This window comes from Balaenoptera physalus, assembly GCF_965194825.1.
Source record: "Balaenoptera physalus genome assembly, chromosome: 12".
Classification (NCBI taxonomy): Eukaryota; Metazoa; Chordata; class Mammalia; order Artiodactyla; family Balaenopteridae; genus Balaenoptera; species Balaenoptera physalus.
In genome coordinates, this window is record NC_138897.1 from 47,293,614 (window position 1) to 47,321,472 (window position 27,859).

At 36.4% G+C, this 27,859-nt stretch overlaps 1 protein-coding gene across 3 annotated transcripts in view; it reads right to left on the reverse strand.

Moving 5' to 3' along the window:
* DTNA (dystrobrevin alpha) overlaps positions 1–27,859 on the reverse strand; it is a 387,334-nt gene that overhangs the window by 330,400 nt on the left and 29,075 nt on the right. The window lies entirely within an intron of this gene.

Consider the following 27,859-nt stretch of genomic DNA (forward strand, 5'->3'; position numbering starts at 1 on the left):
ATTCTATGGGTTTGGACAAAAGTATAATGACATATGCTTATCATACAGAGTATTTTCACTGCCCTAAAAATCGTCTGTGCTCTGCCTACTCATCGTCCCCCACCCCAATCCCCAGACAACCTATCTTTTTACTGTCTCCATACTTTTGCCTTTTCCTAAATGTCATATAGTTGGACTCATACAGTATGTAGCTTTTCAGATTGACTTCTTTTACTCAGTAATATGCATTTAAGTTTCCTCCATCCCACAGTTTTTTCATCTCAGAAAATCATCTAGTTATTCAGGCCCTGAAGAAATATTTGACTTTTTCTTACAGACCTTATGTCCAGTCTGTAACAACCAGGGTTCTTGGCCTTCCCCAATCAATGAAATTGATAAAACGCCAGCCAAGAAACTCAGGCAAGGCTTTACTGGGGCTCCTGAGGCCACAGGAAGGAGCAAAAACAAGTAACAGATTCCCTTGCTCGCTGCCCAAGGCAGGGTGAGCTGGTTTCTTATATGGGGTGAGGGTAGGACTGTGACCAGGGGTTGGGCCAGACGGGTGGCTTAGGTGTTTTGCCCACTCTTTTGGTGGTGTTGAGTGCAGGGGGCATGCACAGTACCCTGCTTTTGCTCCCGACACCCAGTTTATGCTCCCGGCTCTTCAGAAGTGGCAGTTGGGTTTTTATTTTGGTCTTTTTGTATTTTTTTGTCCATAATTTGCCCCAACTTCACATGCACACAGTTGTTTTTAGTCCCTTATAGTTGTTTTGTATTTTGTTGCTCGAGGAGATGTTTGTCCAGGTGCAAGCACTGCAGCAAAGGGTCCCAGGTCCCAGCCTGTCTCATATCCATCAGCAAATCATGTTGTCTTATATTCAAAATGTATTTGGAATTTAACCACTTTTCACTACCTCCATTACTCCAACTCTAGACCAAGCCACTATCATCTTTCACTTGAAACTTAAAATAGCCTTTTAATTGGTCTCTTTGCCTCCACTTTTGCCTTCTTTCTCCAACTCCCACCCCACATCCCTAACCTAAAATCCATTCTCACACAATGAATAGCCTGCGTGAGCCTTTAAAAATATAAATCACATCATACCAATCATCTGCTCCAAATTCTTCAATGGTTTCCTATCACCTTAGAAAAATATCCAAATGCCTCACCGTGGCTGTGAGGTCGTACCTGAACTTGCTCTTGGTCCTTGTTTCTCACTTATTTCCTTTTACTCTTTTATTCCTGTTCATTCTGCTCTGTTCATACAGGCTGTCTTTTGGTTTCTTGCAAAATTCAAGCATTTTCTTGTCTCAAGAACTCTTTCAAATATAGATCCCTGATAAATACTCTTTCCCCACAAATTAGATAATTTTGTTCCCACTTTTTATTCAAGTCCCTACTGTGCAAGGCTTTTCATAACTTCTTTATTTGAATAGTGCCTGCAGTTACTCTCCATCAAATTACTTACCCTTTAAAAAAAATTATCTATAAGAACCTGAGTGTGTGTGTGTGCATGCGTGCATGTATTTTTACAGTTTTGTTTACTTGTCTGATTTGGTGTCCTCCACTAGAACAAAATTTCCATGACTCTAATAGGACATAGTGAGATCAACTATATCTATTTTCTTTACTGAGGAATCACAGGGTAGTTACTCAGAAGATATTTGATGAATGAATAAGTGAATGGATTATCAAAGATATTTTTCAATATTTGTATTTTAAATGCTGACATCATTATACTTTATGAAATCTTGCTAGTTAATACATTATATTTTGTAACATGTAATATATAATATGTTTATTTACTTCTTTATAAGATTGAAATCTGAGTAGCATGATAAAAAGTCATGAAGTGAAAGAGCTTAAAACAAAATCAAATTAATATTTACCACATTAGTATCACTACTTGACTTGTAAATCTGTGTTATGTTTGACATCTGTAAAATTTGTTTTCAAAACTAAACTTTTTATGGAGGTAATTTTGTGATGTTCTGGGCCAGAAAAAGGATTAACATCTCACAAAGCTTTCAAAGTCTTATTTGGTTCTCAACACAGGAGAATATTATGTCTTGCTGCATAATCTATTTTCACAACACACAAGAAGGTTAATTTCAGTGCATTAGGCCACCATTCTCCAGTTGGCTTAGTAGGTACTCAGGTCTGTCCTGGATGCAGATGAGCTTCCATGAAAGATGAAGACGCTGTCTTCAAGAAGCAAACTGGCTAATGAAACCATTTAATATTTCAAATGGGTACAATGACTATAATAAAACCTCAAACTCTTGGCTGTCCAATACATCATAAGTCTGGTTTAGAGAAGTAGTATTAATGGAGTGAATTTGAAGGATATGAATCCTATTTTTTTTTCTGAGAGTTTAGATTTTGCCTAAATGACCTATATTTTTTCCTGTGGATTAAACTGGACTATCAGAAGGGGTATCCTTGGGCCATATCATCTTGGTTTCCCACAGACCTTCTTTTATTTAGTTATATGCTTTGGTGCCACAACCTTAAATATTATTGAAAGGTAATACTACATATTGTTTTGTGGAATCTGATAATGCATATGTTGTAGGGATGTTAATAAGGTGACTGTCCATGCACTGGATCTGAGTGTCCAAAGCCCCCAGTAAGATTATGTTCCAGGAAAAAAATTTTTTCCCATGGAGATTCAGTCTATTTTCTATGTCTGTACAATGAAAATCATATAAATGATAATGATTCTTTTTTCACTGTGGCCAACAGGAAGCTCAGAGACAAATGTTAATTTCAACCATTACTAGCCATGTAGAACCTTATGGTTTGCATGTTTGTGCTCTATTCTCTCCTTTTCTCAATGTTTCTGTTTTTCTGTTCATGATTTTTTAAAATCCTTTTTATTATATGAACTCTGTCAAATGACTTGTGTAGTAAAGGGAGAAATAAGTAAGTAAAAAAAAAAAAAATAGTACTTAGATATTCCACATTTTCTTGGCTAGCCTCAATTTTAGATTTTATTATTTTCAATAAAGGTGATTCATTAGGTGTAAAGTCTAAAGCAACTTAATATATTAATACATAAGATTTTCATAATAACTAATTATTCAAAAATCAGAGCTATAGCTATCAGATTTGTCATTTGATTTAGGATTAATAAAATATAGTGACTATATCAATAAAAGGTTCTGAAAACATGTAGCAACAATTAGTTTTACCAGTCAAAAAAAGGAATTTAAATAGGAAAAAAATTCTTTTTGAAAAAGATATAAAGTAGATGCAACTTTTGTTTTTGGTTTATGTATTGTAACTTAATTAATATTAAGACAACACATTTCAACTCATGGCATTCTTAATTCTCTATAGTCAGAGGTTTATAGCTTTAAAAGCCCTGACCTAAAAGAAAGAGATATGTACTTATGGAGAATGTTACAACTATTGCTAGCAACTAACAAGTCAAGATTGATGCAGCAAACAATGTGACTGTCTCTATGGGCCAAAAGCAATAGTAGCTATGTTAGCAGAAATGAAATTGCAAGCAGGCTGATAGTGGTAATCAAACTGAACTGGACCGTCTGGAACCTCTTATTAGATTAGACCTTTCATTAGATTACTTGAAAGGAACTTGTAAATGTAGACTGCCTCCAATTTTTCTAAATTAACAAGTCAGTGAACCACCATTGCTTTAACATTTCCAGTGGACATCTAAGAGTAAGCCTTTTTTTCCCAGTTTAACTTTAGGGAACTAGAATCAAATTTTGAAGTCAATCCAGAGTCAGAGGCAATAATGGTATAATTAATTAAGGCAAAAATCAATACCAGTTTTAAGTAATTAACCAAGTCATCAAATCATAAAATAGAATCCATGTTAGAGATTATTTTACAGGAATTTTAGTGATTTGATGGTATGAGGATATTGAAAATAACCCTACATCAACTTATATTTGGCTTCTATTTCATGAACTTATGGATATCCCCACATCCTATTTGAAAGTGCAATTAACTGCTTGCTAGTTGTCATCCAATATCTTTTATCCTTTCTTTCACAATAATAAAATTTATGTGGATGCATGGGTGCTCAACAGATAATTCAGCTTTCCTTAGAGTCAACTGAGTCCTACTCAGTGATCAACTGAGTCCTACTAATGTGATGTGGGCAGAAGTGATGTGTGCCACTCTGAATCTTGCCCTTAAAATAACTGTGTTTCTCCAATCCACTTCTTCCTCCTCCAAGTTGGGAGATGGCCAGAACATCTTTAGCCCACAGGTGGACACCACATGTAGAGGATGGCAGAATTGCTTACAAGCCCAACACAGCTTAGCTACCACTAGACTGTTACATGAGGAAGAGAAGTAAACTTCTTACTTTGTTCAAACTCTGTACTGTGGGGTCTCTTTGTTATAGTGCCTAAGTCTGTTCTCTAATCTGGAAAGTTTGGTATAAATACTTAACATAGAAAGAATACAGAGCATTAGAATATATTACTAGAATATGCTATATTCACACAAGGTAACAATAAATGTTAATTTCAAATTACACTTACACATTTTAATAGAATGGAAAAAATAGTTACATAATAGGTGAAAATATTTAGGACACAGAAATATGTAAAAATGCTTTGAAAAAATGTCCAGAAGGAAATATGCCAAAACAATACCTGATTTATCTCTGAGTAAGATAGGATTTAGATGCTTTTACCTCTACAACTTTACCACTTTTAAAAATCTGCTTTCGGAAAAATGGAGCTGGAGGAATCAGGCTCCCAGATTTCAAACTATACTGCAAAGCTACAGTAATCAAGACAGTATGGTACTGGCACAAAAACAGAAATATAGATCAATGGAACAGGATAGAAAGCCCAGAGATAAACACACGCACCTAGGGTCAACTAATCTATGACAAAGGAGGCAAGGATATACAATGGAGAAAAGACAGCCTCTTCAATAAGTGGTGCGGGGAAAATTGGACAGCTACATGTAAAAGAATGAAATTAGAACACTCCCTAACGCCTTACACAAAAATAAACTGAAAATGGATTCAGGACCTAAATGTAAGGCCAGACACTATAAAACTCTTAGAGGAAAACATAGGCCGAACACTCTATGACATAAGTCACAGCAAAATCCTTTTTGACCCACCTCCTAGAGAAATGGAAAGAAAAAAATAAATAAACAAATGGGACCTAATGAAACTTAAAAGCTTTTGCACAGCAAAGGAAGCCATAAACAAGACAAAAAGACAACCCTCAGAATGGGAGAAAATATTTGCAAATGAAGCAACTGACAAAGGATTAATCTCCAAAATTTACAAGCAGTTCATGCAGCTCAATATCAAAAACACAAACTACCCAATCCAAAAATGGGCAGAAGACCTAAATAGACATTTCTCCAAAGAAGATATACAGACTGCCAACAAACACATGAAAAGATGCTCAACATCACTAATCATTAGAGAAATACAAATCAAAACTACAATGATGTATCACCTCACACCAGTCAGAATGGCCATTATCAAACAATCTACAAACAATAAATGCTGGAGAGGGTGTGGAGAAAAGGGAACCCTCCTGCACTGTTGGTGGGACTGTAAATTGATACAGCCACTATGCAGAACAGTATGGAGGTTCCTTAACAAACTAAAAATAGAACTACCATATGACCCAGCAATCCCACTACTGGGCATATACCCTGAGAAAACCATAATTCAGAGTCATGTACCACAATGCTCACTGCAGCTCTATTTACACTAGCCAGGACATGGAAGCAACCTAAGTGTCCATCAACAGATGAATGGATAAAGAAGATGTGGCACATATATACAATGGAATATTACTCAGCCATAAAATGAAACAAAATTTGAGTTATTTGTGGTGAGGTGGATGGACCTAGAGTCTGTCATACAGAATGAAGTAAGTCAGAAAGAGAAAAACAAATACCATATGCTAACACATATATATGGACTCTAAAAAAAAAAAAAACATGGTTCTGATGAACCTAAGGGCAGGAAAGGAATAAAGACGTAGACATAGATAATCGACCTGAGGACATGGGGAGTGGGAAGGGTAAGCTGGGACGAAGTGAGAGAGTGGCATGGACATATATACACTATGAAATGTAAAACAGATAGCTAGTGGGAAGCAGCCACATAGCACAGGGAGATCAGCTCGGTGCTTTGTGACCACCTAGAGGGATGGAATAGGGAGGGTGTGAGGGAGACGCAAGAGGGAGGAGATATGGGGATATATGTATAGGTATAGCTGATTCACTTTGTTACAAAGCAGAAACTAACACACCATTGTAAAGCAATTATACTCCAATAAATATGCTAAAACAAAAACAAAACAAAACCAAAAAAAAAAGAAAAAAAATCTGCTTTCCAATTTACAAAAAAGGACATTTATCATTTGGTATAATATTATTTGGTAAGAATTTCTAAGACTTGTGCATTTCAATGACTCCTACGCACAAACGTTTCTTTTATCAACTCTGTGTGAGTAGAAGAAAAAGCACTTGCAGTGAAACTCCCACCCACATCTCAGTAGTATGAACTTGTTAACTTTCTAAGTTAAATCAACCAAAGCAGCTACTTCTAAACTTTTACTTTTGAATATCTTAGGATGTATCAGTAAATTTAAAAATCTACACTGTGATCAGGAACAATCCCATAGTAACCCACACATAACTAAGGTTTCGTGCAGTTCAGATAACTTGTAGATTTCTATCTAAGTAAAGTCTGGCAATCAAGGAGGTAACTGAGAATAATTCCTTTCAGTGTCTTAAGGAAAGAATGCCATATAACATTATGTTTTAATTGGTTTAAACCCCATGTAATATAGTATAGCTGCCATTCTCATGGAGGGCAGTTACTTCTCCAGATCTCCCAAACACCCTTTCCCTCTGTACCCCAGCCAAAACTCTCCTTGAAACACCAAACCCATAGCTCTTCTCCTTCATTCACTTCTTTCTTTCCACTTGTGTTCTTGCTTCTCATTCTTAAGTAAAAACTGGATGTTTTTAATGCAAGTTGCTCATCTTCTGCATCGTAAGTCCTATCTATCTCATCTCTTTCCCTTAATTCTACATCACAAAATCCCAAGAAAAGAGCTTGCAGTGATAGAATATTCTCTCCAGGTATTAATGCTGTGAGTCATTTTTATTTTTTCTCTGGTCCTAACCTCAATCAATCTCAGGTATTAAGTACCTTCATCATTCAGTCTTAGCCCTACCAAATTCTCTTTTCCTGGTGCTACACATTGACTAATCAACATAAATTCATAGCAAAAAGCCCTTCGCCCTCTATAACAGCTGTTCAGTTGAAAGCGGTTACAGCATGTGTTGAGAATGATTCTGGAGTTGCATCCTTTGGCACAACAGGGTCATGAGACGGCGCGAGTGCTGTCCGCCATGGTCAAAGGCAAGGACACTGGTCAAATAGTTCCCATTACTGATCCAGAGATAACTTTTATTGTGGTTATAAATATTACCAAATAAAAATATTCCCATGTAATAATGAGTTTTAGGTACATATCTTCTTCAAACTTACTTTTGCTTCGTGGAAATCAACAAATTTCTCTCAAATCCAAGTCTTTACTATAAGCATATCCTCTGTATGTATTCTTATACATACAGCTTATAGTTAGAAAACAGTTTCCTATATAAGTTCCTATTGTATAATAAAGCATATCTATTACCAAATTTGGGGTTCTTTTTCAATTGCATATGAGAAATATGTACTACCCATTTACTGAACTAAATAAATTAAAAACCCATATGACAATTTATCCTCTTCTCTGTGTTATAACAATATTTCTAATGCTTGTATAAAAGCGTTCAAATATATCTGAGCTAAAATGTTCTCTTTGTTTGTAAAATGCTATGGTAGGGGAAGAAAGAAAGAGGATATAGGTGCCTTTGTTGCATTTCAGTTACAGAGACAATGTAAGTCAGCCAGCTGCTTTTATAATAGGACATGAATAAATGAGAAAAATGCAGGGACAATAAAAGAAAGATATTCTCTCCTTTGCTCCCTTGAAGTTAAACTCTGTTCTATGAACTATCAGAACAACTTGCTAATCACCAACTGCACCTGCCTAAATCCATACAACTATTAGGGCAAAACAATGTCCTTTTAAATTTTTGCAACGCTGGTTTTTAAACTCCTTCAGGTAAGAGGCTTAGAGAAATTCATACATCATACTAATGTGACTCAACTAAAAATATGAATATCTGACGTATTCTTAAAGTAATGATGCCTATTTGTAATTTTCTACTAATTAACTTACTCTTTCTTGCTAACATGACAATCTACAGAGAGAAAATTTGTAATGCTGAAAATAAAAATCTGAATATCATATCACAAGAGAAGACAGTATTTATGAATATCACCTAAAACCACTCAAAATCATTTTTAAGAAAAAGGAGAACTCTATGAAAACTTTATTATATGACATATTGGAACGCAACGCTTATTGAAAATGTAAGACATCATGTGAAAAAAACCTAAGAAGTACATATACAATATCATACCCCTTACAAAGCAAGTTATAATTCTCAGAAATTTACCTCAGTGCATTTAAATTCCAAAATTTTAGGCATTTCAAATGTGATTAATGTGTTAAAATAAGAAAGAATGGCAATAATACAACACACAGAGGAAAGGCCTGCAGTAAAATCAACGATAACCTGGAACTATAGTTCCAGATGACTTCAGTACATAGTTGAGATCCAGTAAAGGGGGTGGCATTGGAAAATGAAGAAAAATTGTGCTAAAGTGTTTTATGTAGAGGGAGAGAGGAAGGTAGATTAATTCTAGACTTTGATGAAAGATCAGAATTTTTAAAATGTGTGTTGTAAAATTTTGAGTAATTATTAGAAGATTATAAATAGATACATAACTCCAGAATCATTAAAGGGAAAAATAAGAATAAAGATAAATTGTTGAATTTTTCTAAAGTAGGAGAGAGGCAAAAAGAAGCACCAAGAAAGTATGATAAATATGAAAAATAATTGCAAGGAATGGATCCAAATTATTAACCATCATGATAAGTGCAAAAAACAAAACAAGTTATCTACACTTCTCAGTCTGGGTAAGTACCTCTAAGTTGTCTACAAGAGCTATACTCAGCAAAATAGCAAATAGTTGAAAACAAAGGCTAGTCAAAGGTTAACCAAGTGAGTGCTAACAAAAGGAAAACAGTTTTGGTGATCTAAATATAAAATCAGATAAAATTAAAGGGAAAGAGAATTAGAGTAAACAGATGCTCTTTCCATCTAATTTTGTTTCATTGAAAAGCAAGGAGAAATGCGGGAACCATAAATGGGATGGTTGATCTTAATACAAATACTCTTCTTTCAACAACTGACAGGTCAAGTAGATGGAAAAATAATTAAGAGGGTGTCCATATATTCTGGTTTGTCTGATGGTTCCAGTTTATGACTATTCTTCCTAAGTACTTATTAATAGCATTCCCTCTACCTCTCACATGTGTTCCGATTTTCACATAAATTATTCTTAATTAAGGATAGAGTGGACTTTAATAATACAACTAATAGACCTATTCCTGTCATCCTCTCTCTTTTTCTTAATTATGTCACCACCATGTTGTTCCTTCTATGTATATCCCATTTCTCTTAGATTCTTGTATGAAGGACTCCTGTTCCTCATTCAGTTCATAGCTTCACTAGCCCCTCCTCAGAGCACTGATCTAAAGTAGCCACTGCCATTACTTGCCCCCATCACATTTCCCTGTTGCATTTCCCTTATAGCACTAATCATCATCTGATATTATGCAGTTGTGTATGTGATTACTTCTTCAGCCTCACCTTCTCTTCTAGAATGTGAGCTCCAGCAGAGTGGGAGCCTGGATCCCTTTGTTTTATGCTCTATTTTAAATGTCTGGTGCCCAAAGGTTCTCAGTTAAAAAAAATGTAAACATTTTTGCTGTTGAGATTAACCATCATGGGAACAGAATACATTCAAACTTATGGAATATGATTAAAGAAGTATCCAAGGGGAAAACTTCAGTGATGAAGTTGAAAACCAGACAAAAATCTATACCTAGAAATTTATAAATACAGATCGTTTTCAACGTGAGGTTCATATAGGGACAACTACTCCCAAATGAAATAACTCCCTATGTGAAATAATAGGAACATTTTTCTTATAGGAACAAATACTCTCAAATGAAATAAATTGTTTCAAGTCACTGAAAAAGATAGTCTAGCATGACAGTTGTTTCAAGCACAGATGAAGAACAGTAAGGAAAATAACCACATAATATAAATTATGCACATAACTATAAGAATCTTAAATATAAAGTGCATGAAGGTCAATTATGTATTAGGAGAGCAAACATACTGGTGAAGCAAGCTTTTGCCAGAAATACCAAAATAGTACAGTTAACAACAGTATATACATTAGTAGATTGGAGTAGCATTAATAAATTAAAAGGAAACCTCTCTGTGGTAATAATGGTAATAATTTTTCAGCTGTTGAGAAAGTATTTAATAAGAAAATTACACCAATTCTTGATATAAACTCTCTGTAACCTGTGAATAGAAGAAATTTCCTGTGAAAAGGTCTATCTATGAGAAATCAATAGTAAACATTGTATTTGAAACTGAGTCCCCCAAGATTGAGTTCCTCTGCAGAGTTTATGATTTACCTCTCTATCCAAAATTTTATTCTCTTTCTTGTTCCTCATCTGTTCCCCTCAGGATTGAGGAGTAACAAAGAAAAGGGGAGAACTGTAACTGAGCAGGACCCTACAGGGCCTTCCCCTGATCGACCCCCCCATTTCCTCCACCTGCCTCTTGTTTGTAGAAAAACTTTAGCCTCTGGGCCTTCCCCAAGTTCCAAAGAGTAAATTTAATCAGAGAAGTGACAAAATGCAGAAACAAAGGAAAACAGTTGAAGAAGACAAAATGATAATAGTTTAGCCATTAAGCAAAGTCAAGGACCTTTAGTTCCTCCTCAAGGGCTATAGATAATATTCCTTTGAGCTGTTTCATAGATACTAAAATTCCCACCAGGTGGAGGAAGTTAACTGTATGCTGACCACAAGCATGTAGACCCCAGACTGGTTGGAACCAGAAGGTTGATGATGTTGACTCTCAATTACCTCACCACCAACCAATCAGAAGAATGTCCATGAGCTGATCACGTACCCCACAACTATCTCCCTCACTCTGTCTCTAAAAACCTTTCCCTGAAAGCCATCAGGGAGTTTGGTTCTTTTGAGCATTAGCCACCCAGACTCCTTGTTTGGCACCTTCAATAAATACTGCTGCACTTTTCTTCACCACAACCCGGTTTCAGTAGATTTGGCTTTACTGGGCACAGGTGAGTGGATCCAAGTTTGGTTTGGTAACATATTTACTTAACGAAACATTAGAAACATTCCAAGGCAATCAAGAAAATGTAAATGATGCCCATTACTATCACTACTATTCAACATTAAAGTGGAAATTCTGTCCAAGACAATTAGAAAAGCATAGGAAATATTCTAAAATATGCTTCTTTGCAGATAATATGGTTGACAAAAAATCCAAGATAATCTATCATAAAACAATTAGAACTAATAAGAAAGTAAGATCAGTATTTAAAAAATCAATAGCTTTACACCAGAAATAACCAGTCAGGATGAAAAGTAAATTAATCACTTCAGTAGTACAAGGCATATATAAAATACTTATAAACAAACCAAACATGAAACGTTAAGGACTTCTATGAAGTAGACCCTCAAAGTCTTTTGACAGAAATAAAAGAAGACCAGAATAGTATATGGAGATGGACATACAATTTTTCTAGTTATCATACTGGTAAGATATCAGTACATCCACCTTTATTTGTGAATTTGATACATTATGAATTAAAAACCCATCATGGAATTTAAGATAATTTTCTAGATTATCTGAAGGATAAAATAGCCTAGAATAACCTCAATAGTTTTGAAAAAGCACTTCCTATTTACAGAGAGGAATTACCCCATCAGATATCAGTACTGATGTGCTGTAAAGATACAGTGATTAAGGTAGTGTAGTCCTGGTTAAAAATAGACAAATACATTCATGGAATGGAAGAGAGTTGAAAAAGAAATCCATATACATGTAGAAATTTACTTTCTAGAAAGCAGTAGCATTTCAGATCAGTTAAAGGATGGACTGTTCTTAGCTCTGTGTTGGGACAACTCATATTCATTAAGACACTACAACATAATGGTTTATCATGTGTCAGCAGCCTCAACATCTCCTGGCAACTTGTTAGATATGCAAATTCTCAAGCCCCTCACCAGACCTACTGAATCAGACACTCTGGGGTGGGGCTCCCCAGTGTATGTTTTAATAAACTGTCCAAGGGACTGTGATGCTTGCTCAAGTTTGGGAACAACTATTTTACATATATGTTGTTGTAAATAGTGGAACATCTATTTACCCATATATGCTGGGTCCCAAGTTCCATCTCTCTAAATTGATGTGGAATTAGAACAAAGATCATGCAATCATCGGAAGTTATTAGGATAATCCTTCATCCTAACAAAATGCTGTGAGAATTAAGAGCAACTTGTAGAATCCTTAAATATCCACTGTGGAGTGAATGCTGACTACTTGAATCTCTATGCAGTCAGCCTGCTTGAGTTCAAATTTGTTTCTCACTGACTTTCATGACCCTAAACAGCAAATTAATAAGCTGTGTTTCAATTTCCTCATATGCTGTTGATAAGAAAATAGCAGTATCTTGCATAAATGTTGGGAGGATTAAATTTGGTAATTCATTTAAAATACTTAGCCCAATGCCTGATGTGTGGTAAATATCCTATACATGTTTACTAGTATTATTTAGACAATATTTACCTCACACATAAGTGAATCCATATAGCCTAAAGACCTAAACTTAAATCTACATAAGCATCATAAAATAATACATAATTGTATGATTACAGTCTTAGGTAGGGAGGACCTTCCTTAAAGACATCAAAAAATTTGCTCATTTATAATTTAAATTTCTCTACCATGAGAGACACTAAAGAAAAGAAATAAACACTACACTGAGAGAAAAATAATTCAATAGAATAAGAGAAATACCTGTAAAAAGGAAATACAAACAGCCAAAAAGAAATGAAAAGATGTTAATATCACTAGTAGTGAATGCAATTTAAAACGAGTTACCACTTTTTACAGATAAGATTGGTAAAACGTTTTTAAAAATCAATTATGTGCACTGATGGCCCAGAAACAAGAACATGGCACACTCATCTCTTAATGTATGTTTACTTGGGGAAACCATTTTATTTTATTTTAATTAACATCCTTATTGGAGCATAATTGCTTTACAATGGTGTGTTAGTTTCTGCTTTATAACAAAGTGAATCAGCTATACATATACATACATCCCCATATCTCCTCCCTCTTGTGTCTCCCTCCCACCCTCCCTATCCCACCCCTCTAGGTGGTCACAAAGCACCGAGCTGATCTCCCTGTGCTATGCGGCTGCTTCCCACTAGCTATCTATTTTACATTTGGTAGTATGTATAAGTCCATGCCACCCTCTCACTTCGTCCCAGCTTACCCTTCCCACTCCCTGTGTCCTCAAGTCCATTCTCTACATCTGCGTCTTTATTCCTGTCCTGACCCTAGGTTCTTCAGAACCTTTTTTTTTTTTTTTTTTAAGATTCCATATATAAGTGTTAGCATACGGTATTTATTTTTCTCTTTCTGACTTACTTCACTCTGTATGACAGTCTCTAGGTCCCAACCTAAGTGTCCATCAACAGATGAATGGATAAAGAAATGCGGCACATATATACAATGGAATATTACTCAGCCATAAAATGAAACGAAACTGAGTTATTTGTAGTGAGGTGTATGGACCTATAGTCTGTCATACAGAGTGAAGTTAGAGAGATCCATATATTTGGGTATGAAAAAAAATGACAAGAATAAATGAAGCAAAGAAATTTTTAAAATGTATGTATTTCACAGCCTTTTTATGTTAGAAAACTATGTGTGTATGTGTGTGTATTCATAAATTCTTAGAAGCGAAAGAAATATCCCAAACTGTTATTTTTATGAAAAATAGAAGAATTGTTAGAAGAGTGAAGGAAGATGATTTCACTCTATAAACTTCTGAATTTTAAAGTTTTATTATGAGAATGCCTTCATGTGCTATTTGTATAATTAAAATACAGAATTCTGGTATTTAGTGGGCAGGAGTCAAGGATGCTTGATATCCTGCCCATGTGCGTGGGAGATTGTCTCACAACTGAGAATTGTCCTGACCTTTCATTCTCTCAATCACATTATTTTAAACCTTTCATGGCTTTATAATAGTAAAACTAATTTACTCAGCAAAAATATTATTTTAAAGTATTATTTTGAGCGACCAGCACATAGGCCCCAACAATATAAAACAGTAGTTTAAGACACAGGTAGGGTATCAAACTAGCTGTGTTCAAACCCCAACTCCATCTCTCTAGTTGTATGACCTATGTACTAAACATCCTTGTACCTCAGTTTTCTCACCTGTGAAATGGGTATCGCTGTGAAGATGAAATGATTTAACATGTGTAAAGCACTTAAAACAGTATCTGGCACACAGTAAACACTACGTAAATGTTAGTACTTACTGTTAATGCTGAAGGCATGCATCTGCAGAAACTTCTACTTTATTCTTCCATTAAGAAAAAAATTTTTTTCCTTTTCCACAAAACGTCTATCTTGGCCCAACCATTCTCAGTATGCCTTTCTCAATCCTATATTACTATACATTTTCCTTTCCCTATTCTCTTTTGATTATAAATGATAGTATTTTAGTCCATTCAGTTGTAGTCCAAAAACTTTTTGTTGTTTACCTTGGTCTTCAAAGGCAACCTATGTAAAGGCTGGAAGATACATTCCCTCCCTTTTTTCGTTTCTTTTAATCATCCAATATTTTTGATCTTCTAACATGTTAGACATGGAGGACACAAGAGCTCAAAAGACTAATCAGATTCCTGTCTGCTTAGATGGCTCAAATGCCAAAACACAACAAAAATAAACATGCAGCTCATGAAAAGTTCTTCAAACCAAATAAAAACTTCATGCTAATCTGAAGAAAAGTAGCGAGTCTCTTCACTCCTCCAGTGGTCCTCAGAGCAGGGGGTGCTCCTCTTAACTGTGTGGTAAGCAAAGGTCAAGGACGCTTGATGTCCTGCGATACACTTGACTCACTTCTTCGCAAGAAGAGTTGCTCCGAATCTTGCGAGACCTTTAAGTGTCCCTTGGGAAAGTCACATAAGTGAAACCCTGTTTACTATTTTCTGAGCCTATAACCTAACACACACACACACGCACAGATAAAGTAGCTTTTATACAGTTACCATAGAAATTAGAGAAGGCCGTACTTTTTTTGGAAACTGACCAAATCTTGTTTACCGTTCTGAAATATCACATCACCAACAGCAATGCTACTATCACTACTTGAGTCATCAATACAATCTGTCTGTATCAACACAGGTGAATCACAATTGTACTTGTTGTCACATCTACAGTGAGTCTTTGACCAGGTGGAAGCATCTTAATATTTCATTGTTTTTTATGTAGTGAGGTCTGAGCACTTACATGTTGAAATGCATATCATTTTATTCTAAATTATTTTCCTTTAATTTCTCGTTTATTTAACTTAGAGAATATATTGATATTTTGTTTTAGTTCTGTGTAAATAAGGTTGTATTATCTATGAATTTTATTTCAGAAGAGTATCAGGCATGACCAAATACTTGTTTTAAAGAGGAGTGTAGCGTTTGATAGGCTTAGGATTTAGAGTTGCTCAAATCAGAGGTCAGACCAGCCACTTAACTGAAAAAATATGAGGAATGGGGTTCAGTGGGGTTAGTTTTGCCTGACTCCAGAGAAACAAAGAATGGGTAATTTAAAGCTAGAAGCAAATTCAGTTACCTAATGCAACCTCTTCATTTACAACATGAAGAAACTAAGAACCAAGGGATATGACAAATATCAACTGCTAGTTAATGGTTGGACATGGGTCAAAACCAGTGACAAGTCTTTGAGTAATCTTTTTAGAATACCACACTGTCCTCAGTAACTGAGAAAGGGAATCAGGGTAGGTGATATGGGGAAAACAGAAAGGGATTGGGTAAGCAATTAATTCCAAAGTTGGCAGTTCTTTTGGTGATTGATTTGGTAACCAGTAATATTTAATCCTTAGTCCTTGTTTGCTTGTAGCCAAGAGGAAAGTGATGAAATAAGTTTTGGAATAAAAGGATATAGGAATAAAATGGAAAAGTCAATTCTGTAAACGCTGACATATACAACCATACAAATTATTTTGCCGCAGTTGACATGAGAGTCAATTGCCATTGTTTTCACTTTCCATTTTAATTATGAATTGTTAATTACTGAAATATGTCTTAGGAGAGTCTTCGCCTATTGGATCCTTTAGATGACAATAAAGGCCAGCTTTTTGCATAATGCCTAACATGAAACATTTGTTGCTTATAAAGGTTAAAATCTGAAGGGTATTATGGAAAACCTTGGTCAAAGCACCTCTCATTGGACAAAGCTGAAATTCCACTTCCTCAAACGTGACAGCAAGAATGCAAATTTTGGTAGGCTTCAGGGGAAGGAGAAAAGGGAGTTTCGACGTGGCTGATTTGATCATTGTATCCCCAATGCCAACACCAATATCTCAACCTAAGAGGCACTCAATATTCACAAAGGCAAGGGATGGAAGGGAGGTGGGAGGAAGGAAATGAATTAACCCTTTCTTGACCCTCTTCTAATATTCAAATACCTTTAGAGGGATAATATATATTTTTCCCCAGCTCTTCTCTTTGAATATATTTAAGAGATCTTATTGTCTTGGCTATAATGACAAGAAAAGCAGTGAACTTTTCCTCCACTTAGTTTGCTTCTTTACCAAGGGCATAAATTGTTGTAACACAACAATACCTTTTATTTGAAGACTTTCTCCAGAATAAAAATATTTTTTTCAAGCACTATTTAATTAATTCTCCAATGGAGGGTATGTTTTTGAAGTCCTTTGTGTTCCCACTCTGAGCTAAGGAAACTGAGTTTCAAATGGTTAAGTTTTTAGAAGACTGATAACCAAGCAAATCTTTATTCTTTTCAAAATTCATTCATTTCTCAAAGCCATTTGAATTGCTCCTGCAGAATCCAAACAAAAATGTCTCATCAAATTTAAGAAACAGAGAAAAGCTAAAGTGTTGGCTTTTTTTTTTAGAACCGTCAACAGATTTTCATCTGTTACTGTAAAGTGCCTTAACCAAGATCTTTTAATATCATGTCCAGAACAGAGTCAGATATTTACATATTGAACAGATATTTTGTTTCTTGTATGGTTTAGGCTTTAACCAGATACATTTTCAGATTTCTCTTTCTCTCTCACTTTGTTTTTTTTTTCTCTCTTGAGAAAAGGACTGAATTTTCAGAAAATATATGCCGTAAATGAGTCACTAAATTACAACACATAAACTCAAGTCTTTGAAGATCTTCCTGCAGAGAGGCGTACTAAAAGGTTGTTTTAACCATGCTTATTGGTGGATGGTTGCCCTCTCGTCCCAGTTACACACATTCGAGTGAGAGCTACTAACTAGACTTAGCAGAGGTTAATTGCTGATACTTAATCAGTGTGGAAGACAGCAGATATGGGGACCATTACACTTGGCAGGAATTATCATCTCCCACTGTGTGCATTTAGCTCAATGAGACTGTGAGTCTATTATCAAAAGCCAGATTTGCAGAGAACAAAAACCTATCATTTTGCTCATCTCCCCAAATCTTCTACATTATTTCACCAACAAAAGTGACCTTCCTTCCTGCATTATGGTATTATAGAGTGGTAAAGAGCTCAACCCCTTGGGTTAGTCTGTGTGGATTTTAATCTTGGCTCTAACACTTAGCCAGTGCATGAACTTGGGCAAATAATATAACCTCTGCTGGCCTCCATTTCCTCACCTGTAAAAGGTGGGTAATACTAATACTCAATTTATTGAATTATTTCAGGATTAAATGAGTTTATACATGCATAAAATACTTAGTTTAAATTCTGTTGTTTATCTTTGATTTCACTTTCTGTAAGTGACAGAGACAATACTGTAGTAGCTGTTGATGCGATAACCCTCAGATTCCCCATATCCAAAAGGAAGTCATCATCTCCCTCTCCATGTGTGACCCTGAAACCTGCTCCTTCCATTCTCTTCCCTATCCAGCTAATGGTATAGTCAGTTCCTTGCTACACAAGCTAGAAAACTCAAAGAAACATCTTCACTCCCTCTACACCTTCTCCTTTAGTCTTAAACTCAAGAGGTCACCAAATCTTGTCCAAATCGAATCCTCGATACCCTGCTTCAGTCCCTTCCTCTGTCCTCCCAGGAGAGCTACAAACCCTCTCCCTTGTCCAGTTCCTCTCCATGTCTCCATCTTCCAATCCCTCCGATGCCTGGTCACCAAAGCCGTCTACCTAAAACACGACCCTGACTACATGGTTTCTAATTTTTAAAATGTGTTCATTCCATGAATGCATATAAAGTGATAATCATTTGCCTCCTATTGTACTAGTGAGATGCTAACAATACAGAAACAGACAGATCCGACTCTCAGAGGGCTTACAGCCTAGCAGGGCAATAGATAAGTGAGTAGGCAATTCTAACTCACTATGCTACACACTCTTTTTGTTGGTATGCATAAGGTTCTATGACATTAGGGAAGGGGCAGTAACATGGACTAGGGAGAGGGGCATAAAAACAAAGGCTTCCTTTTTTTTTTTTTAATTTTATCTTTTTTTTTTTTTTCTTGCTGTGTCTTGCAGCTTGTGGGATCTTGTTTCCCTGACCAGGGTTCGAACCCAGGCCCCTGCCGCTGAGTCCTAACCACTGGACCTCCAGGGAATTCCCAAGGCTTCAAGGTGTTAATTGCTAAAAAATAAAAACCTTCAATTGTTTCCTATCGCATATGGTGGATTCCAAATTCCATAGTTGCAATCTGGCATTCAAACCCTCCATAAAGCCACCTGAACTGAGCTTTCCAGCATCTTCCCATGCTCTACAATCCAGTCAACTTGTCTTTTTACGGTTCCTCAAAGGACCCCAAGCACCAGCACCTTTTTTTTCTTTGCTTATTTAGTTGTCTCAGCCTAGAATAGCCTTCTGTTCCTTTATCATTTTTCGAGAAACAGCTTAAATGATCCCCCCTAGTCGGGAAAGTCTGCTAAAACGCCCTAGTCAGAATTAATCTGTCTTTTTCCTCCCTCACATCACTCCTTGCTTCCACTGACCAGTTACCCAGTTGGCTCTGTTTGACAGTAACGTCTGCATGCGTCTTTTTCTTCCACTGGCCTGTGCGCTAATAGAAGGCGGGTGCCATGTCTCATTCATCTTTGCGTTCCCCAGAGGGGCTCTCACAATAACCGACACCTAGGAGTTGCTCAGTAAATGCTTGTTGAATTAAATTAAATTAAATCTTTGAGAAGGCATTTTTATTCTTTGTGATCTTCGGGCACTTTCCCTGAAAGGCCCTCTAGTCAAAGGATTTAACCTTTTGGCTGAAGATTTTCATGTTTTTTTCAACTCTGAGGGAGAGGATTTTCAACAGGAACGGGAAAAAAAACCTTCCACGTGGCTATTTAAAACTAATAAAAACAAAGTATTATCTTATTTTGTTCCAGGGCTTCTCAGACGCTTTTTAAAAACTGTTGAAACTCACAGTCAGAAATGGTTCAGAATTCTTACCTGATTGGACAGAGAACAATGAATGAATTTTAGATTAATTAAAAAATCTGAACTGAAACTGAGGTACTCAAACTGCTCTGTACTGTCTGACTACAGTCTTAATCATTAAGCGTTTTGTGCCTGCATTTGCATAGTTGAATAATTTACATAGATTATAGCCCAATGAATAAAGCAATAGCAAAAAAAAAAAAAAAAAGAGCAGAAAGTTATAACCTGGATAATGGGTGTGCAAATGAAAAGCAGAGGAGAGTAAAATGTTTTTGTTATCATTTACTTATAGCATAGTTGTAAATTTTCAAAGGAAAAAATAGCTTATTTAATCATGTCTTCATAACACTAATACAATAGGAAGTCCCAGAAGAGTTATGAGTATTTCTGAGGGAGATGAGGAAACAAAGCCTGGCTTAAAGTCACACAGACAGCTGGGGAGAGCCAGACTGGAATCCTTACCTCCTGACCATCAGTCCTCTGCTGGTTTTACTAGTGTAAGCTCCTGATGCCTCCAAAGGATCATGAATTACACTCGGAGTGGAAACACACAAATTCTAGGCTGAGGTGGAGACTTCTAGCCAAATTGTGTTTCTCATGTGTCCTTCAATTTTAATATCAATACCATGTTCCCATTCAGATTCATCTCTTGACCTAAGTGTATAATCGCCTGTACTTTATATCAGTGGCTTTCCAGAAGCTGCTATAATTTTAAAGCATTAGAAAAACAAATTGCACAAGTTCTAGCTGCTGTATGATTGTACAGAAAGGTTCAATTGGACATTTGAAACATGCTGTAACTGTTTTGGGAGGGGAGGTGGGGGGAGAACAGGGAAGGAGACCAGGGCCTGCTGATATACTAAGAGGAAGCATTCCCTGCTGATTCCTTGGTAACGGTGACAAAGAACTTTTGTTCTATACTTTGACTGTCAGCTGGACTTCTAGAAGCAGAGTGGTCAAGAGTGACAGTGCTGGATCAGATAGCTTGGGTTTGAATTTTGGTTCTACTATTTAGTGTGACTTCCAAAAATCTTCTATATCAGAAAAATTGGGATAAAGATAGTTATCTTCCTTATAGCACTGTTACTTAGGTTAAATGACATAATGTATGTAAAAGTGCTTAGGAAAGATTTGACATTTAATAAATCCCCAGTAATTTAGCTATTATTAGTAGTATTTGTGGTACAGAATTATTCAGGATGCTTTTCCATGTATGATAATACAATAAAAAGCAGAGATGGGGGGTTGGGTGGATATGGAGATAGGGCAACTGAAGAAAAGGAAGGGTATTGGTGGGAAGAGACTAAAGGTGATATTGGAGACAGATTTCCAAGTGATGCGCATGACACAATTTCATCAGGATTTCATTTTTCTTGAAGGAGAAAGATACCTAGATTGATGAAGCATGAACACAAGAGGACCAAGAGTAAATGGCCCATTTAAAACTTAATGTTTTTATTAAAGTGTCATCATTCTTTAAAGTTCCAAGTTAGGGTAAATTAGCCTTGATGATGTTCACATCCTCATTCTGAGCATCAGGCTTTGACTGGCCATTGTGGGAATTTGCTCTGCCCTGGAAGAGAGTGGGCCGGCCACTCTCCACCAGTGACCAGGTCACTCTCCACCTTCCATGAGCAAGAGTCCCAAACACGACGTCAACAAGTATTTTCTCGAGGATAAAGTAGGTTAGAGGTATCTACATGTCTCTTGCCTTCATTTATAACCTCACAGAGTGAAAGGAACATGTTATCATATCTATCTTTTCAGAGAATCCAGGAAAGCCCTCATAATTACATTTATTAAAAATATTTTGTGACTCAGCGTCTCTTAATAGCTACCAAAACTTTGGTTGAGAGAAACTACTGAAGAAGGTACTTTCTGAAGCACATTCTCACATTCTATTTTTCTAAATACTCCTGGTTATACTCCGGAATAAACCAGCCTTTCAGATAATCATGAATTGATACTGCATCATACTGGTGACTTTCAAAGTTGTTTTCATTAAAGTGCAATTTGGCAAATAACATCAGCGTATATTAAGAGACAGTCCAAGAAAAAAAAAACCTATAAAACATGTAACTGTATGAAAACAGTTGAAGGTTTTGTTCTTTACAGGACACAATGACCACTTTGTGACAGTCCATGGGGAAAATATCTCTACCATTTCCTAGTCAGCAGCAGTCAGCCTTCTGCTAAGCAACTGATTTGTTTTCCTCTCATGGACACTGTAAATTGTATAATTCATCATGTAAACCCCTTTGCACTGGATGCTGGAAAGTCTGAGCCAAATTTTTGTCTAATCTCTAAAAAAATATATAAAACTTTTAGATATATTTTTGTGTTCTTTGGCTTTATTTCACTTTTCTACCATTATATTCTCTTTGCCCTATACTTCTCATCATTAAAAATTTATTTTTACCTTGTTATATTGTATGCTGAATTCAGTCATATGCTATAATGTAATGAATAATGAATGAATAAGTGAATCAGTACTTCTTATGATAAAGTTATACCATGCTATTTAATAGGACGAAGGACAGAGGGCATATCAATCTATATACCCATACAGAGTTCAAAAATTCAGATACCAAGGATTCTAGAAGCAGGCAATCACTAGTATGAGTTTAGTTGCTCAAACATGTTGGATGTAATATCTCTCAGATTCTTAAAGTCTTTCTCTCATGGTGGCATGATGGCTGCTGCAGCTCCATTCATTCTGCTGTTGATCCAAACAGGAGGAAAGGAATGGGAGCAGAGGCAGTGCCAGTGGACAACCACCTGCATCTCAGTGGTTAGAACTGTGTCACATTGTCCCCATACTTACAAGGGAGACTAGAAAAGACAGTCTATAAACTATACAACCTATAATGTAGGGACAGGCAAGTGAGTAGGGTTCAGATTAGGTACTGGGTGTGAAGACATGAATTCTGCCACAGCCATCAACCAAGGAAACACAGCAATTCGTTAAAATGACCCTAAGCTTTCAACCAGCAGTTCAAGTTTGAGCCATATTCTCTAACTTCTCAAGAAAAATACAGGCTCACGTTTAAAATACAGAAGCACTTACCCAATTGGTAGTTTGTGTAAGGGGTACAACAGATCCTGATGATGGAAAGGCATTTTTTCTAGACAATTTACTAGGCCCTGCACCCCAAAGACTGATCTCATTATGCAACGTGGCACCAATGCATTAGTTCTGGGTGGTGCTTTTCTTTTAGAAAGTAGTTAACCTAAAACTCTTCAGTTACCCAGAGTGGAAATCATCATTTACTTAGCTCTATTTAAATCAGAAAAAATATATGAATATATTTGGTGCTTCTGAATGTGAAATTAACAAGGCACTATCTCGATGACTTTTGTTGTTACTATGACTTCCATGTTCTGCTTTGTAGCCACACCCTGTTGTATGAGCTGATACGACTAACCCATGACTGCTCGTCTGCTCGGAGTAGGCATTACCAGCTGGATCGACAATTCTAGAATTTTTAATGGAACGAATTCCAAGCTATGAAGTTAATGCTCTTCTTTGGTTCCAAATAACTTTCATGGTTAATTCTAATAGATCTGGCAGAAGTTTCCTCGGTTCAGTCAATTGTCTAATTTCAAGGTCTTGTCTAATGCATAATAGTTGTAGAGGAAATCCAGGTTTCAAGGGCATGCTTTCATTACAACCATATATTAGAAATAAATGGGTTTCTAAGACAGAAATATGGAGACTCTAATTCATTAAATGAGGAAATAAAAATAGAATTAAATAATAAATCAATCACAGTAGCAGGTATAGTCACATTTTTGTGTACTCCAGAGGTTGAAAACACTCATCTTTCAAATCCCCTGCTTAAAGGTTAGGCATAAGAGCACTTTCACTGGACAATAGGGGTCTAAGCAACTTCACTTCAAGGAGGAATTCACAAAGAATTTCCCAAAATAGGTGACAAATACGTAAATTGTTGGGTTTGACAGAATCTCAAGCAAAACTTGGGGTTTTGTTTAACTGCAGTATCTGGACTTATTTACCATGGTTTAGTGGTCTAGGTCACAGTTTAATAACTGAAAATTGGGTGTTCCAATCTCTGTCTTACCAATGATTTTCTCTGACCTTTGGTTAGGCACTTGACTCTACAGAAATATTTTTCCAGGTTTTTATTTTTGTTCTGTAGAATAAAAATAACTTTTAAAAATGATAGGTCAAATTTGCAAGTCACAAAACTGGAGAAACTAAACTAATAACAATGTGTCTTCACTCAAAATATAGATTTGTTTTTGCCACTTAAATGATTTCACCTTTTTTTGCAGGAAGCTCAGGGCCTTGAACAAAAACAAAACGAAACATTGTCTTGTTTCACTGAGGTTTCTGTCTGTATCTAGCATGTCTACTATTAAAATGCCATTCTTTATAACTGTTGGCAGCATCTGGTGAACCACTAAAAATACACTTTTGTACAGGACTAAGGGAAGATAAGAAATCTATTTCTTGATGAGTAGACAATTCCCCTTGGTTTGTGGGAAGTGCTACTTGAAATAAAAGGGTTTGACTAAATGACCTTTTGAGTTCCTGTCTAATCAGTCTTACTGTTGCTCTCCTTCGGCAGAAGGAACTTAACTACTAGATCCAAGTATGGCAACATGCACACACACACACACAAACACACCACATTTCATGTATGCATAGATCTATGTGTACTTACATGGGAGGAGTCACAGAAAGGGCAGGTGTAGAGAGAGGAGAGAGGAAAAAAAGTTATGGCCAAATGCTTAAAAAGTGATAAGCCTGAGAAAAGTAGCAGGAAAAGCAAGCAGAGCCTGCCATTAAATCCTGCCTGAGATTTTAGTGCCTGTTCCTTGTTAGTGAACGAACAGATTATCCCAGTGCCCCTTGTGGATGAAAAACACATACACGTGCAAAATGTTGTTCCAACTTTAAATTTAAAAAGTAGACCAAGGAACAGAAACTGCCTCTATAGAAGTGGCTTCTCTTCTCTTGCTCATTAAGAAAAACATCAAAATTTTAAGAATGGGCAAAAATACCAATTGTGCATCCTTAAACAAGTAGAAGGTCAGCTTCTTATGCTGGGGACAGTCAGATATTGCTTGCATGGGACTGAATCAACTCTATGAAGTACAGTTCCACAAAACTATAATTTTATATATTCCTATTATTAGCATTAATATATTTCTGTGATGATTTAAATCTAGAGTTATAGCAGTTTCATTTTATTGGTTAATTCTAATAATTATAGTAAATATTTTTAAAATAAGTGCCAGGCACTGTTCTCAGTATTTTACATTCAGCACACATATACTCACCACAACCTTATGATGTAGGTACCATTATTATTCCCATTTTCAGAGGGGAAAATTTCTAAGCAAAATTTCCCAAGAGCACACAACCCATTAAGGGTTAGATGCTGGGATGTGAGTTCAGTCAATGTGGGTCAAGAGTTCCTGGTAAGAGTGTTTTATATTCACTGTATTTTCAACCAATCTAAAGAGTAAGAAGACAAAAGACAAAAGCTATTAAATCACAACTCTTTCTCTTTAAGTCCCCCACTACTTTTGTGTGAAACAAAATTTTATGAAGATTTGCTAATCTCTCAAGACTCTAATAGTAAAGCCCAAGTGAATAATGGATCTTTGGTTTTTAACCAGAACATGGGGGGTCATGTTCTTTTATCATATATCACCAACCACTCCTTTCTACTAGCTAACATTCTGCTACAGAGCATGGCTCAGTGTGCCAAAGGAACGCTGAGTTCAAGAATGTACCAACCATCATAATCCTACAACCTTAGTAACCTACAAAAATGAGCACCGGGCTAGACCACAGGGGAACTGAGCCTAGCTTCAACTTTGTGATGTGGAGATGATATTCACCTATTCTCAGGAAGGATGAATGCATGAATGAGAAAACAGATGCACTGATAACTTAAAATTCTTGGTAGCACCTTGGCTAGTCCGTCTATTGCTTTTTCTGTTTTCATTATGTCCAAATATAATTCCATGGGAATTCTTAGAAATCTTTCTCTTCTGTTTCCACTAAAACCTACTGGCTCTTCCTCAATCAATAAAACTGTGTTGAGGAATTATTTCTTTCTAGTTTTTCCACTGGGTATCAGAGGAGTGGTTTTCTTTGAATAGTGGAAAGGCCCACTATAGAACAATGTGATTGCTGAAAAGACTCTCTTTTATCAAAAGATCTGAAGGATGAAGAACCTCTGGTCTCACAATGCTTTTTTAAAACTTTTATACCAAAAGTCTAAATACTCCCTCAAACAGGGACAGATCACATTCAGAACAGTCTAAGGTAGGTACTGATAAACTCCAGGAATCAGACAGAAGGGGCTCCAAGAGCAGCAGAGGGGAAAAGGAGGACCTGAGATGGAGAAAAGACAGAAAGTGAGAGGAAGTGGACAAAGGCATGGTGGTAGAGGAATGACATCCCTGCCCTGGTTGTTCAATGTGTGTGTGTGTATCTATATCTATGTCTATTTTTTTTTTTTTTTTTTTTTTGGAGAGGGAGAAGCAAATGCTGTGGATCTGCCTGCCCCACTGGACACCCTGATGCCTTAGGGAGTAGAGTACTTATTCGTTCTCACTTTGCTCATTGTTCTTCGGGGATTCATGCAGACTTGGAGGGTTGAGCAACAAAGAACTCCATCTCAGTTTTCCTAGGAGTGACTGTTTCCACGTGTATTGAGTTGGCCAAAAAATTCATTCGGAATTTTCCATAAGATGTTATGGAAAAACTCTCATGAACTTTTTGGCCAACCCAATACTACTAAGCTGACATCAAATCTGATTCCTTTCAAAAATTTGTCACCTTGGGTATGTGTTGAATTTAATTATTTCCCTTTTTATGACCTCAAGACAGAATTAAGGAACTAGTGGGTTTAGGAAATGTAGCTGTCATCCAATCTACGCTAGAATTCATCTCTTATTATATGGCTCCAGGATGCCCCAAACTCACTTGCTATTGAGTGCTAGGCTCTCTGCACAAGTGATGAAATTTAGTCCTCTAGCAGACACATATGGCTGGGCTGTCACAGCTTCTTGGAATATTTTTCACTTAGATTCTGAGAAATGTATGAACCTTAAAAAAAATCCTCTTGCGACTCTGCAAAGTCTTAAAAAAAACTATAATTTTTCTGCAAGCCACTGACAACAGAGAAGGCACACTATCTTTGCATACCAGAGCACCAGCCACCATAAAAAAATAATTCTGCCCTATCCAAATCCAGTAATGAATATCAATTACTTGGAAAACTGTTTGTGATTTAACTTACTGCTATCTCTTCAAAGAGGCTATTTATAATAGGAGTCAGATGATATCCTACCAAGCTTCATGAGGAGAGTAGTTTTCTGGGTTTCTTTAAGTGAGCTCACTTTCAGAAGATTTTTGATTGGTTCTTAAGACTGGAAAATTGCATTATTAGCTTTAGGTCCAAGGGCAAAAATCTATAATTTTTAATGGTAAATGTAAACAGTAATTATTGCATGTTGTTTGTAAGCAGTGTTGTTTGTTAGCATGTCAAAATAAGAACATAGTATTTTTTTTAACATCTTTATTGGAGTATAATTGCTTTACAATGTTGTGTTAGTTTCTGCTGTATGATAAAGTGAGTCAGCTATATGTATACATATATCCCCTCCCTCTTGTGCCTCCCTCCCACTCTCCCTATCCCACCCCTCTAGGTGGTCACAAAGCACCGAGCTGATCTCCCTGTGCGATGCAGCTGCTTCCCACTAGCTATCTATTTTACATTTGGTAGTGTATATATGTCAGTGCTACTCTCTCACTTCGTCCCAGCTTACCCTTCCCCCTCCCTGGGTCCTCAAGTCCATTCTTAGTTGGGAAAAAACCCCACGAGGTTAGGCACAGTGGTACAAAATGAAATTTACATTTTTTACAAGGATATTTTCATACAAAGCACCCACAGAGCACAGCAATTTACTACAGAGTTCTACTTATCACTTATCTACTTATTTTGGCAGTCACCACTTGAGTTTGTAGAAAACAAAAGTACTATATATCTCCACCCACAGTTCCCTTGAGCAGTGATACTGTTTTAATATCTCTAAATGGAATTGATAGAGAATGCAGCAAAAAAGATCAGGAACAACCATCAGCATGATTATTCAAAAATTTCACACATTCAGTAACTTACTCAAA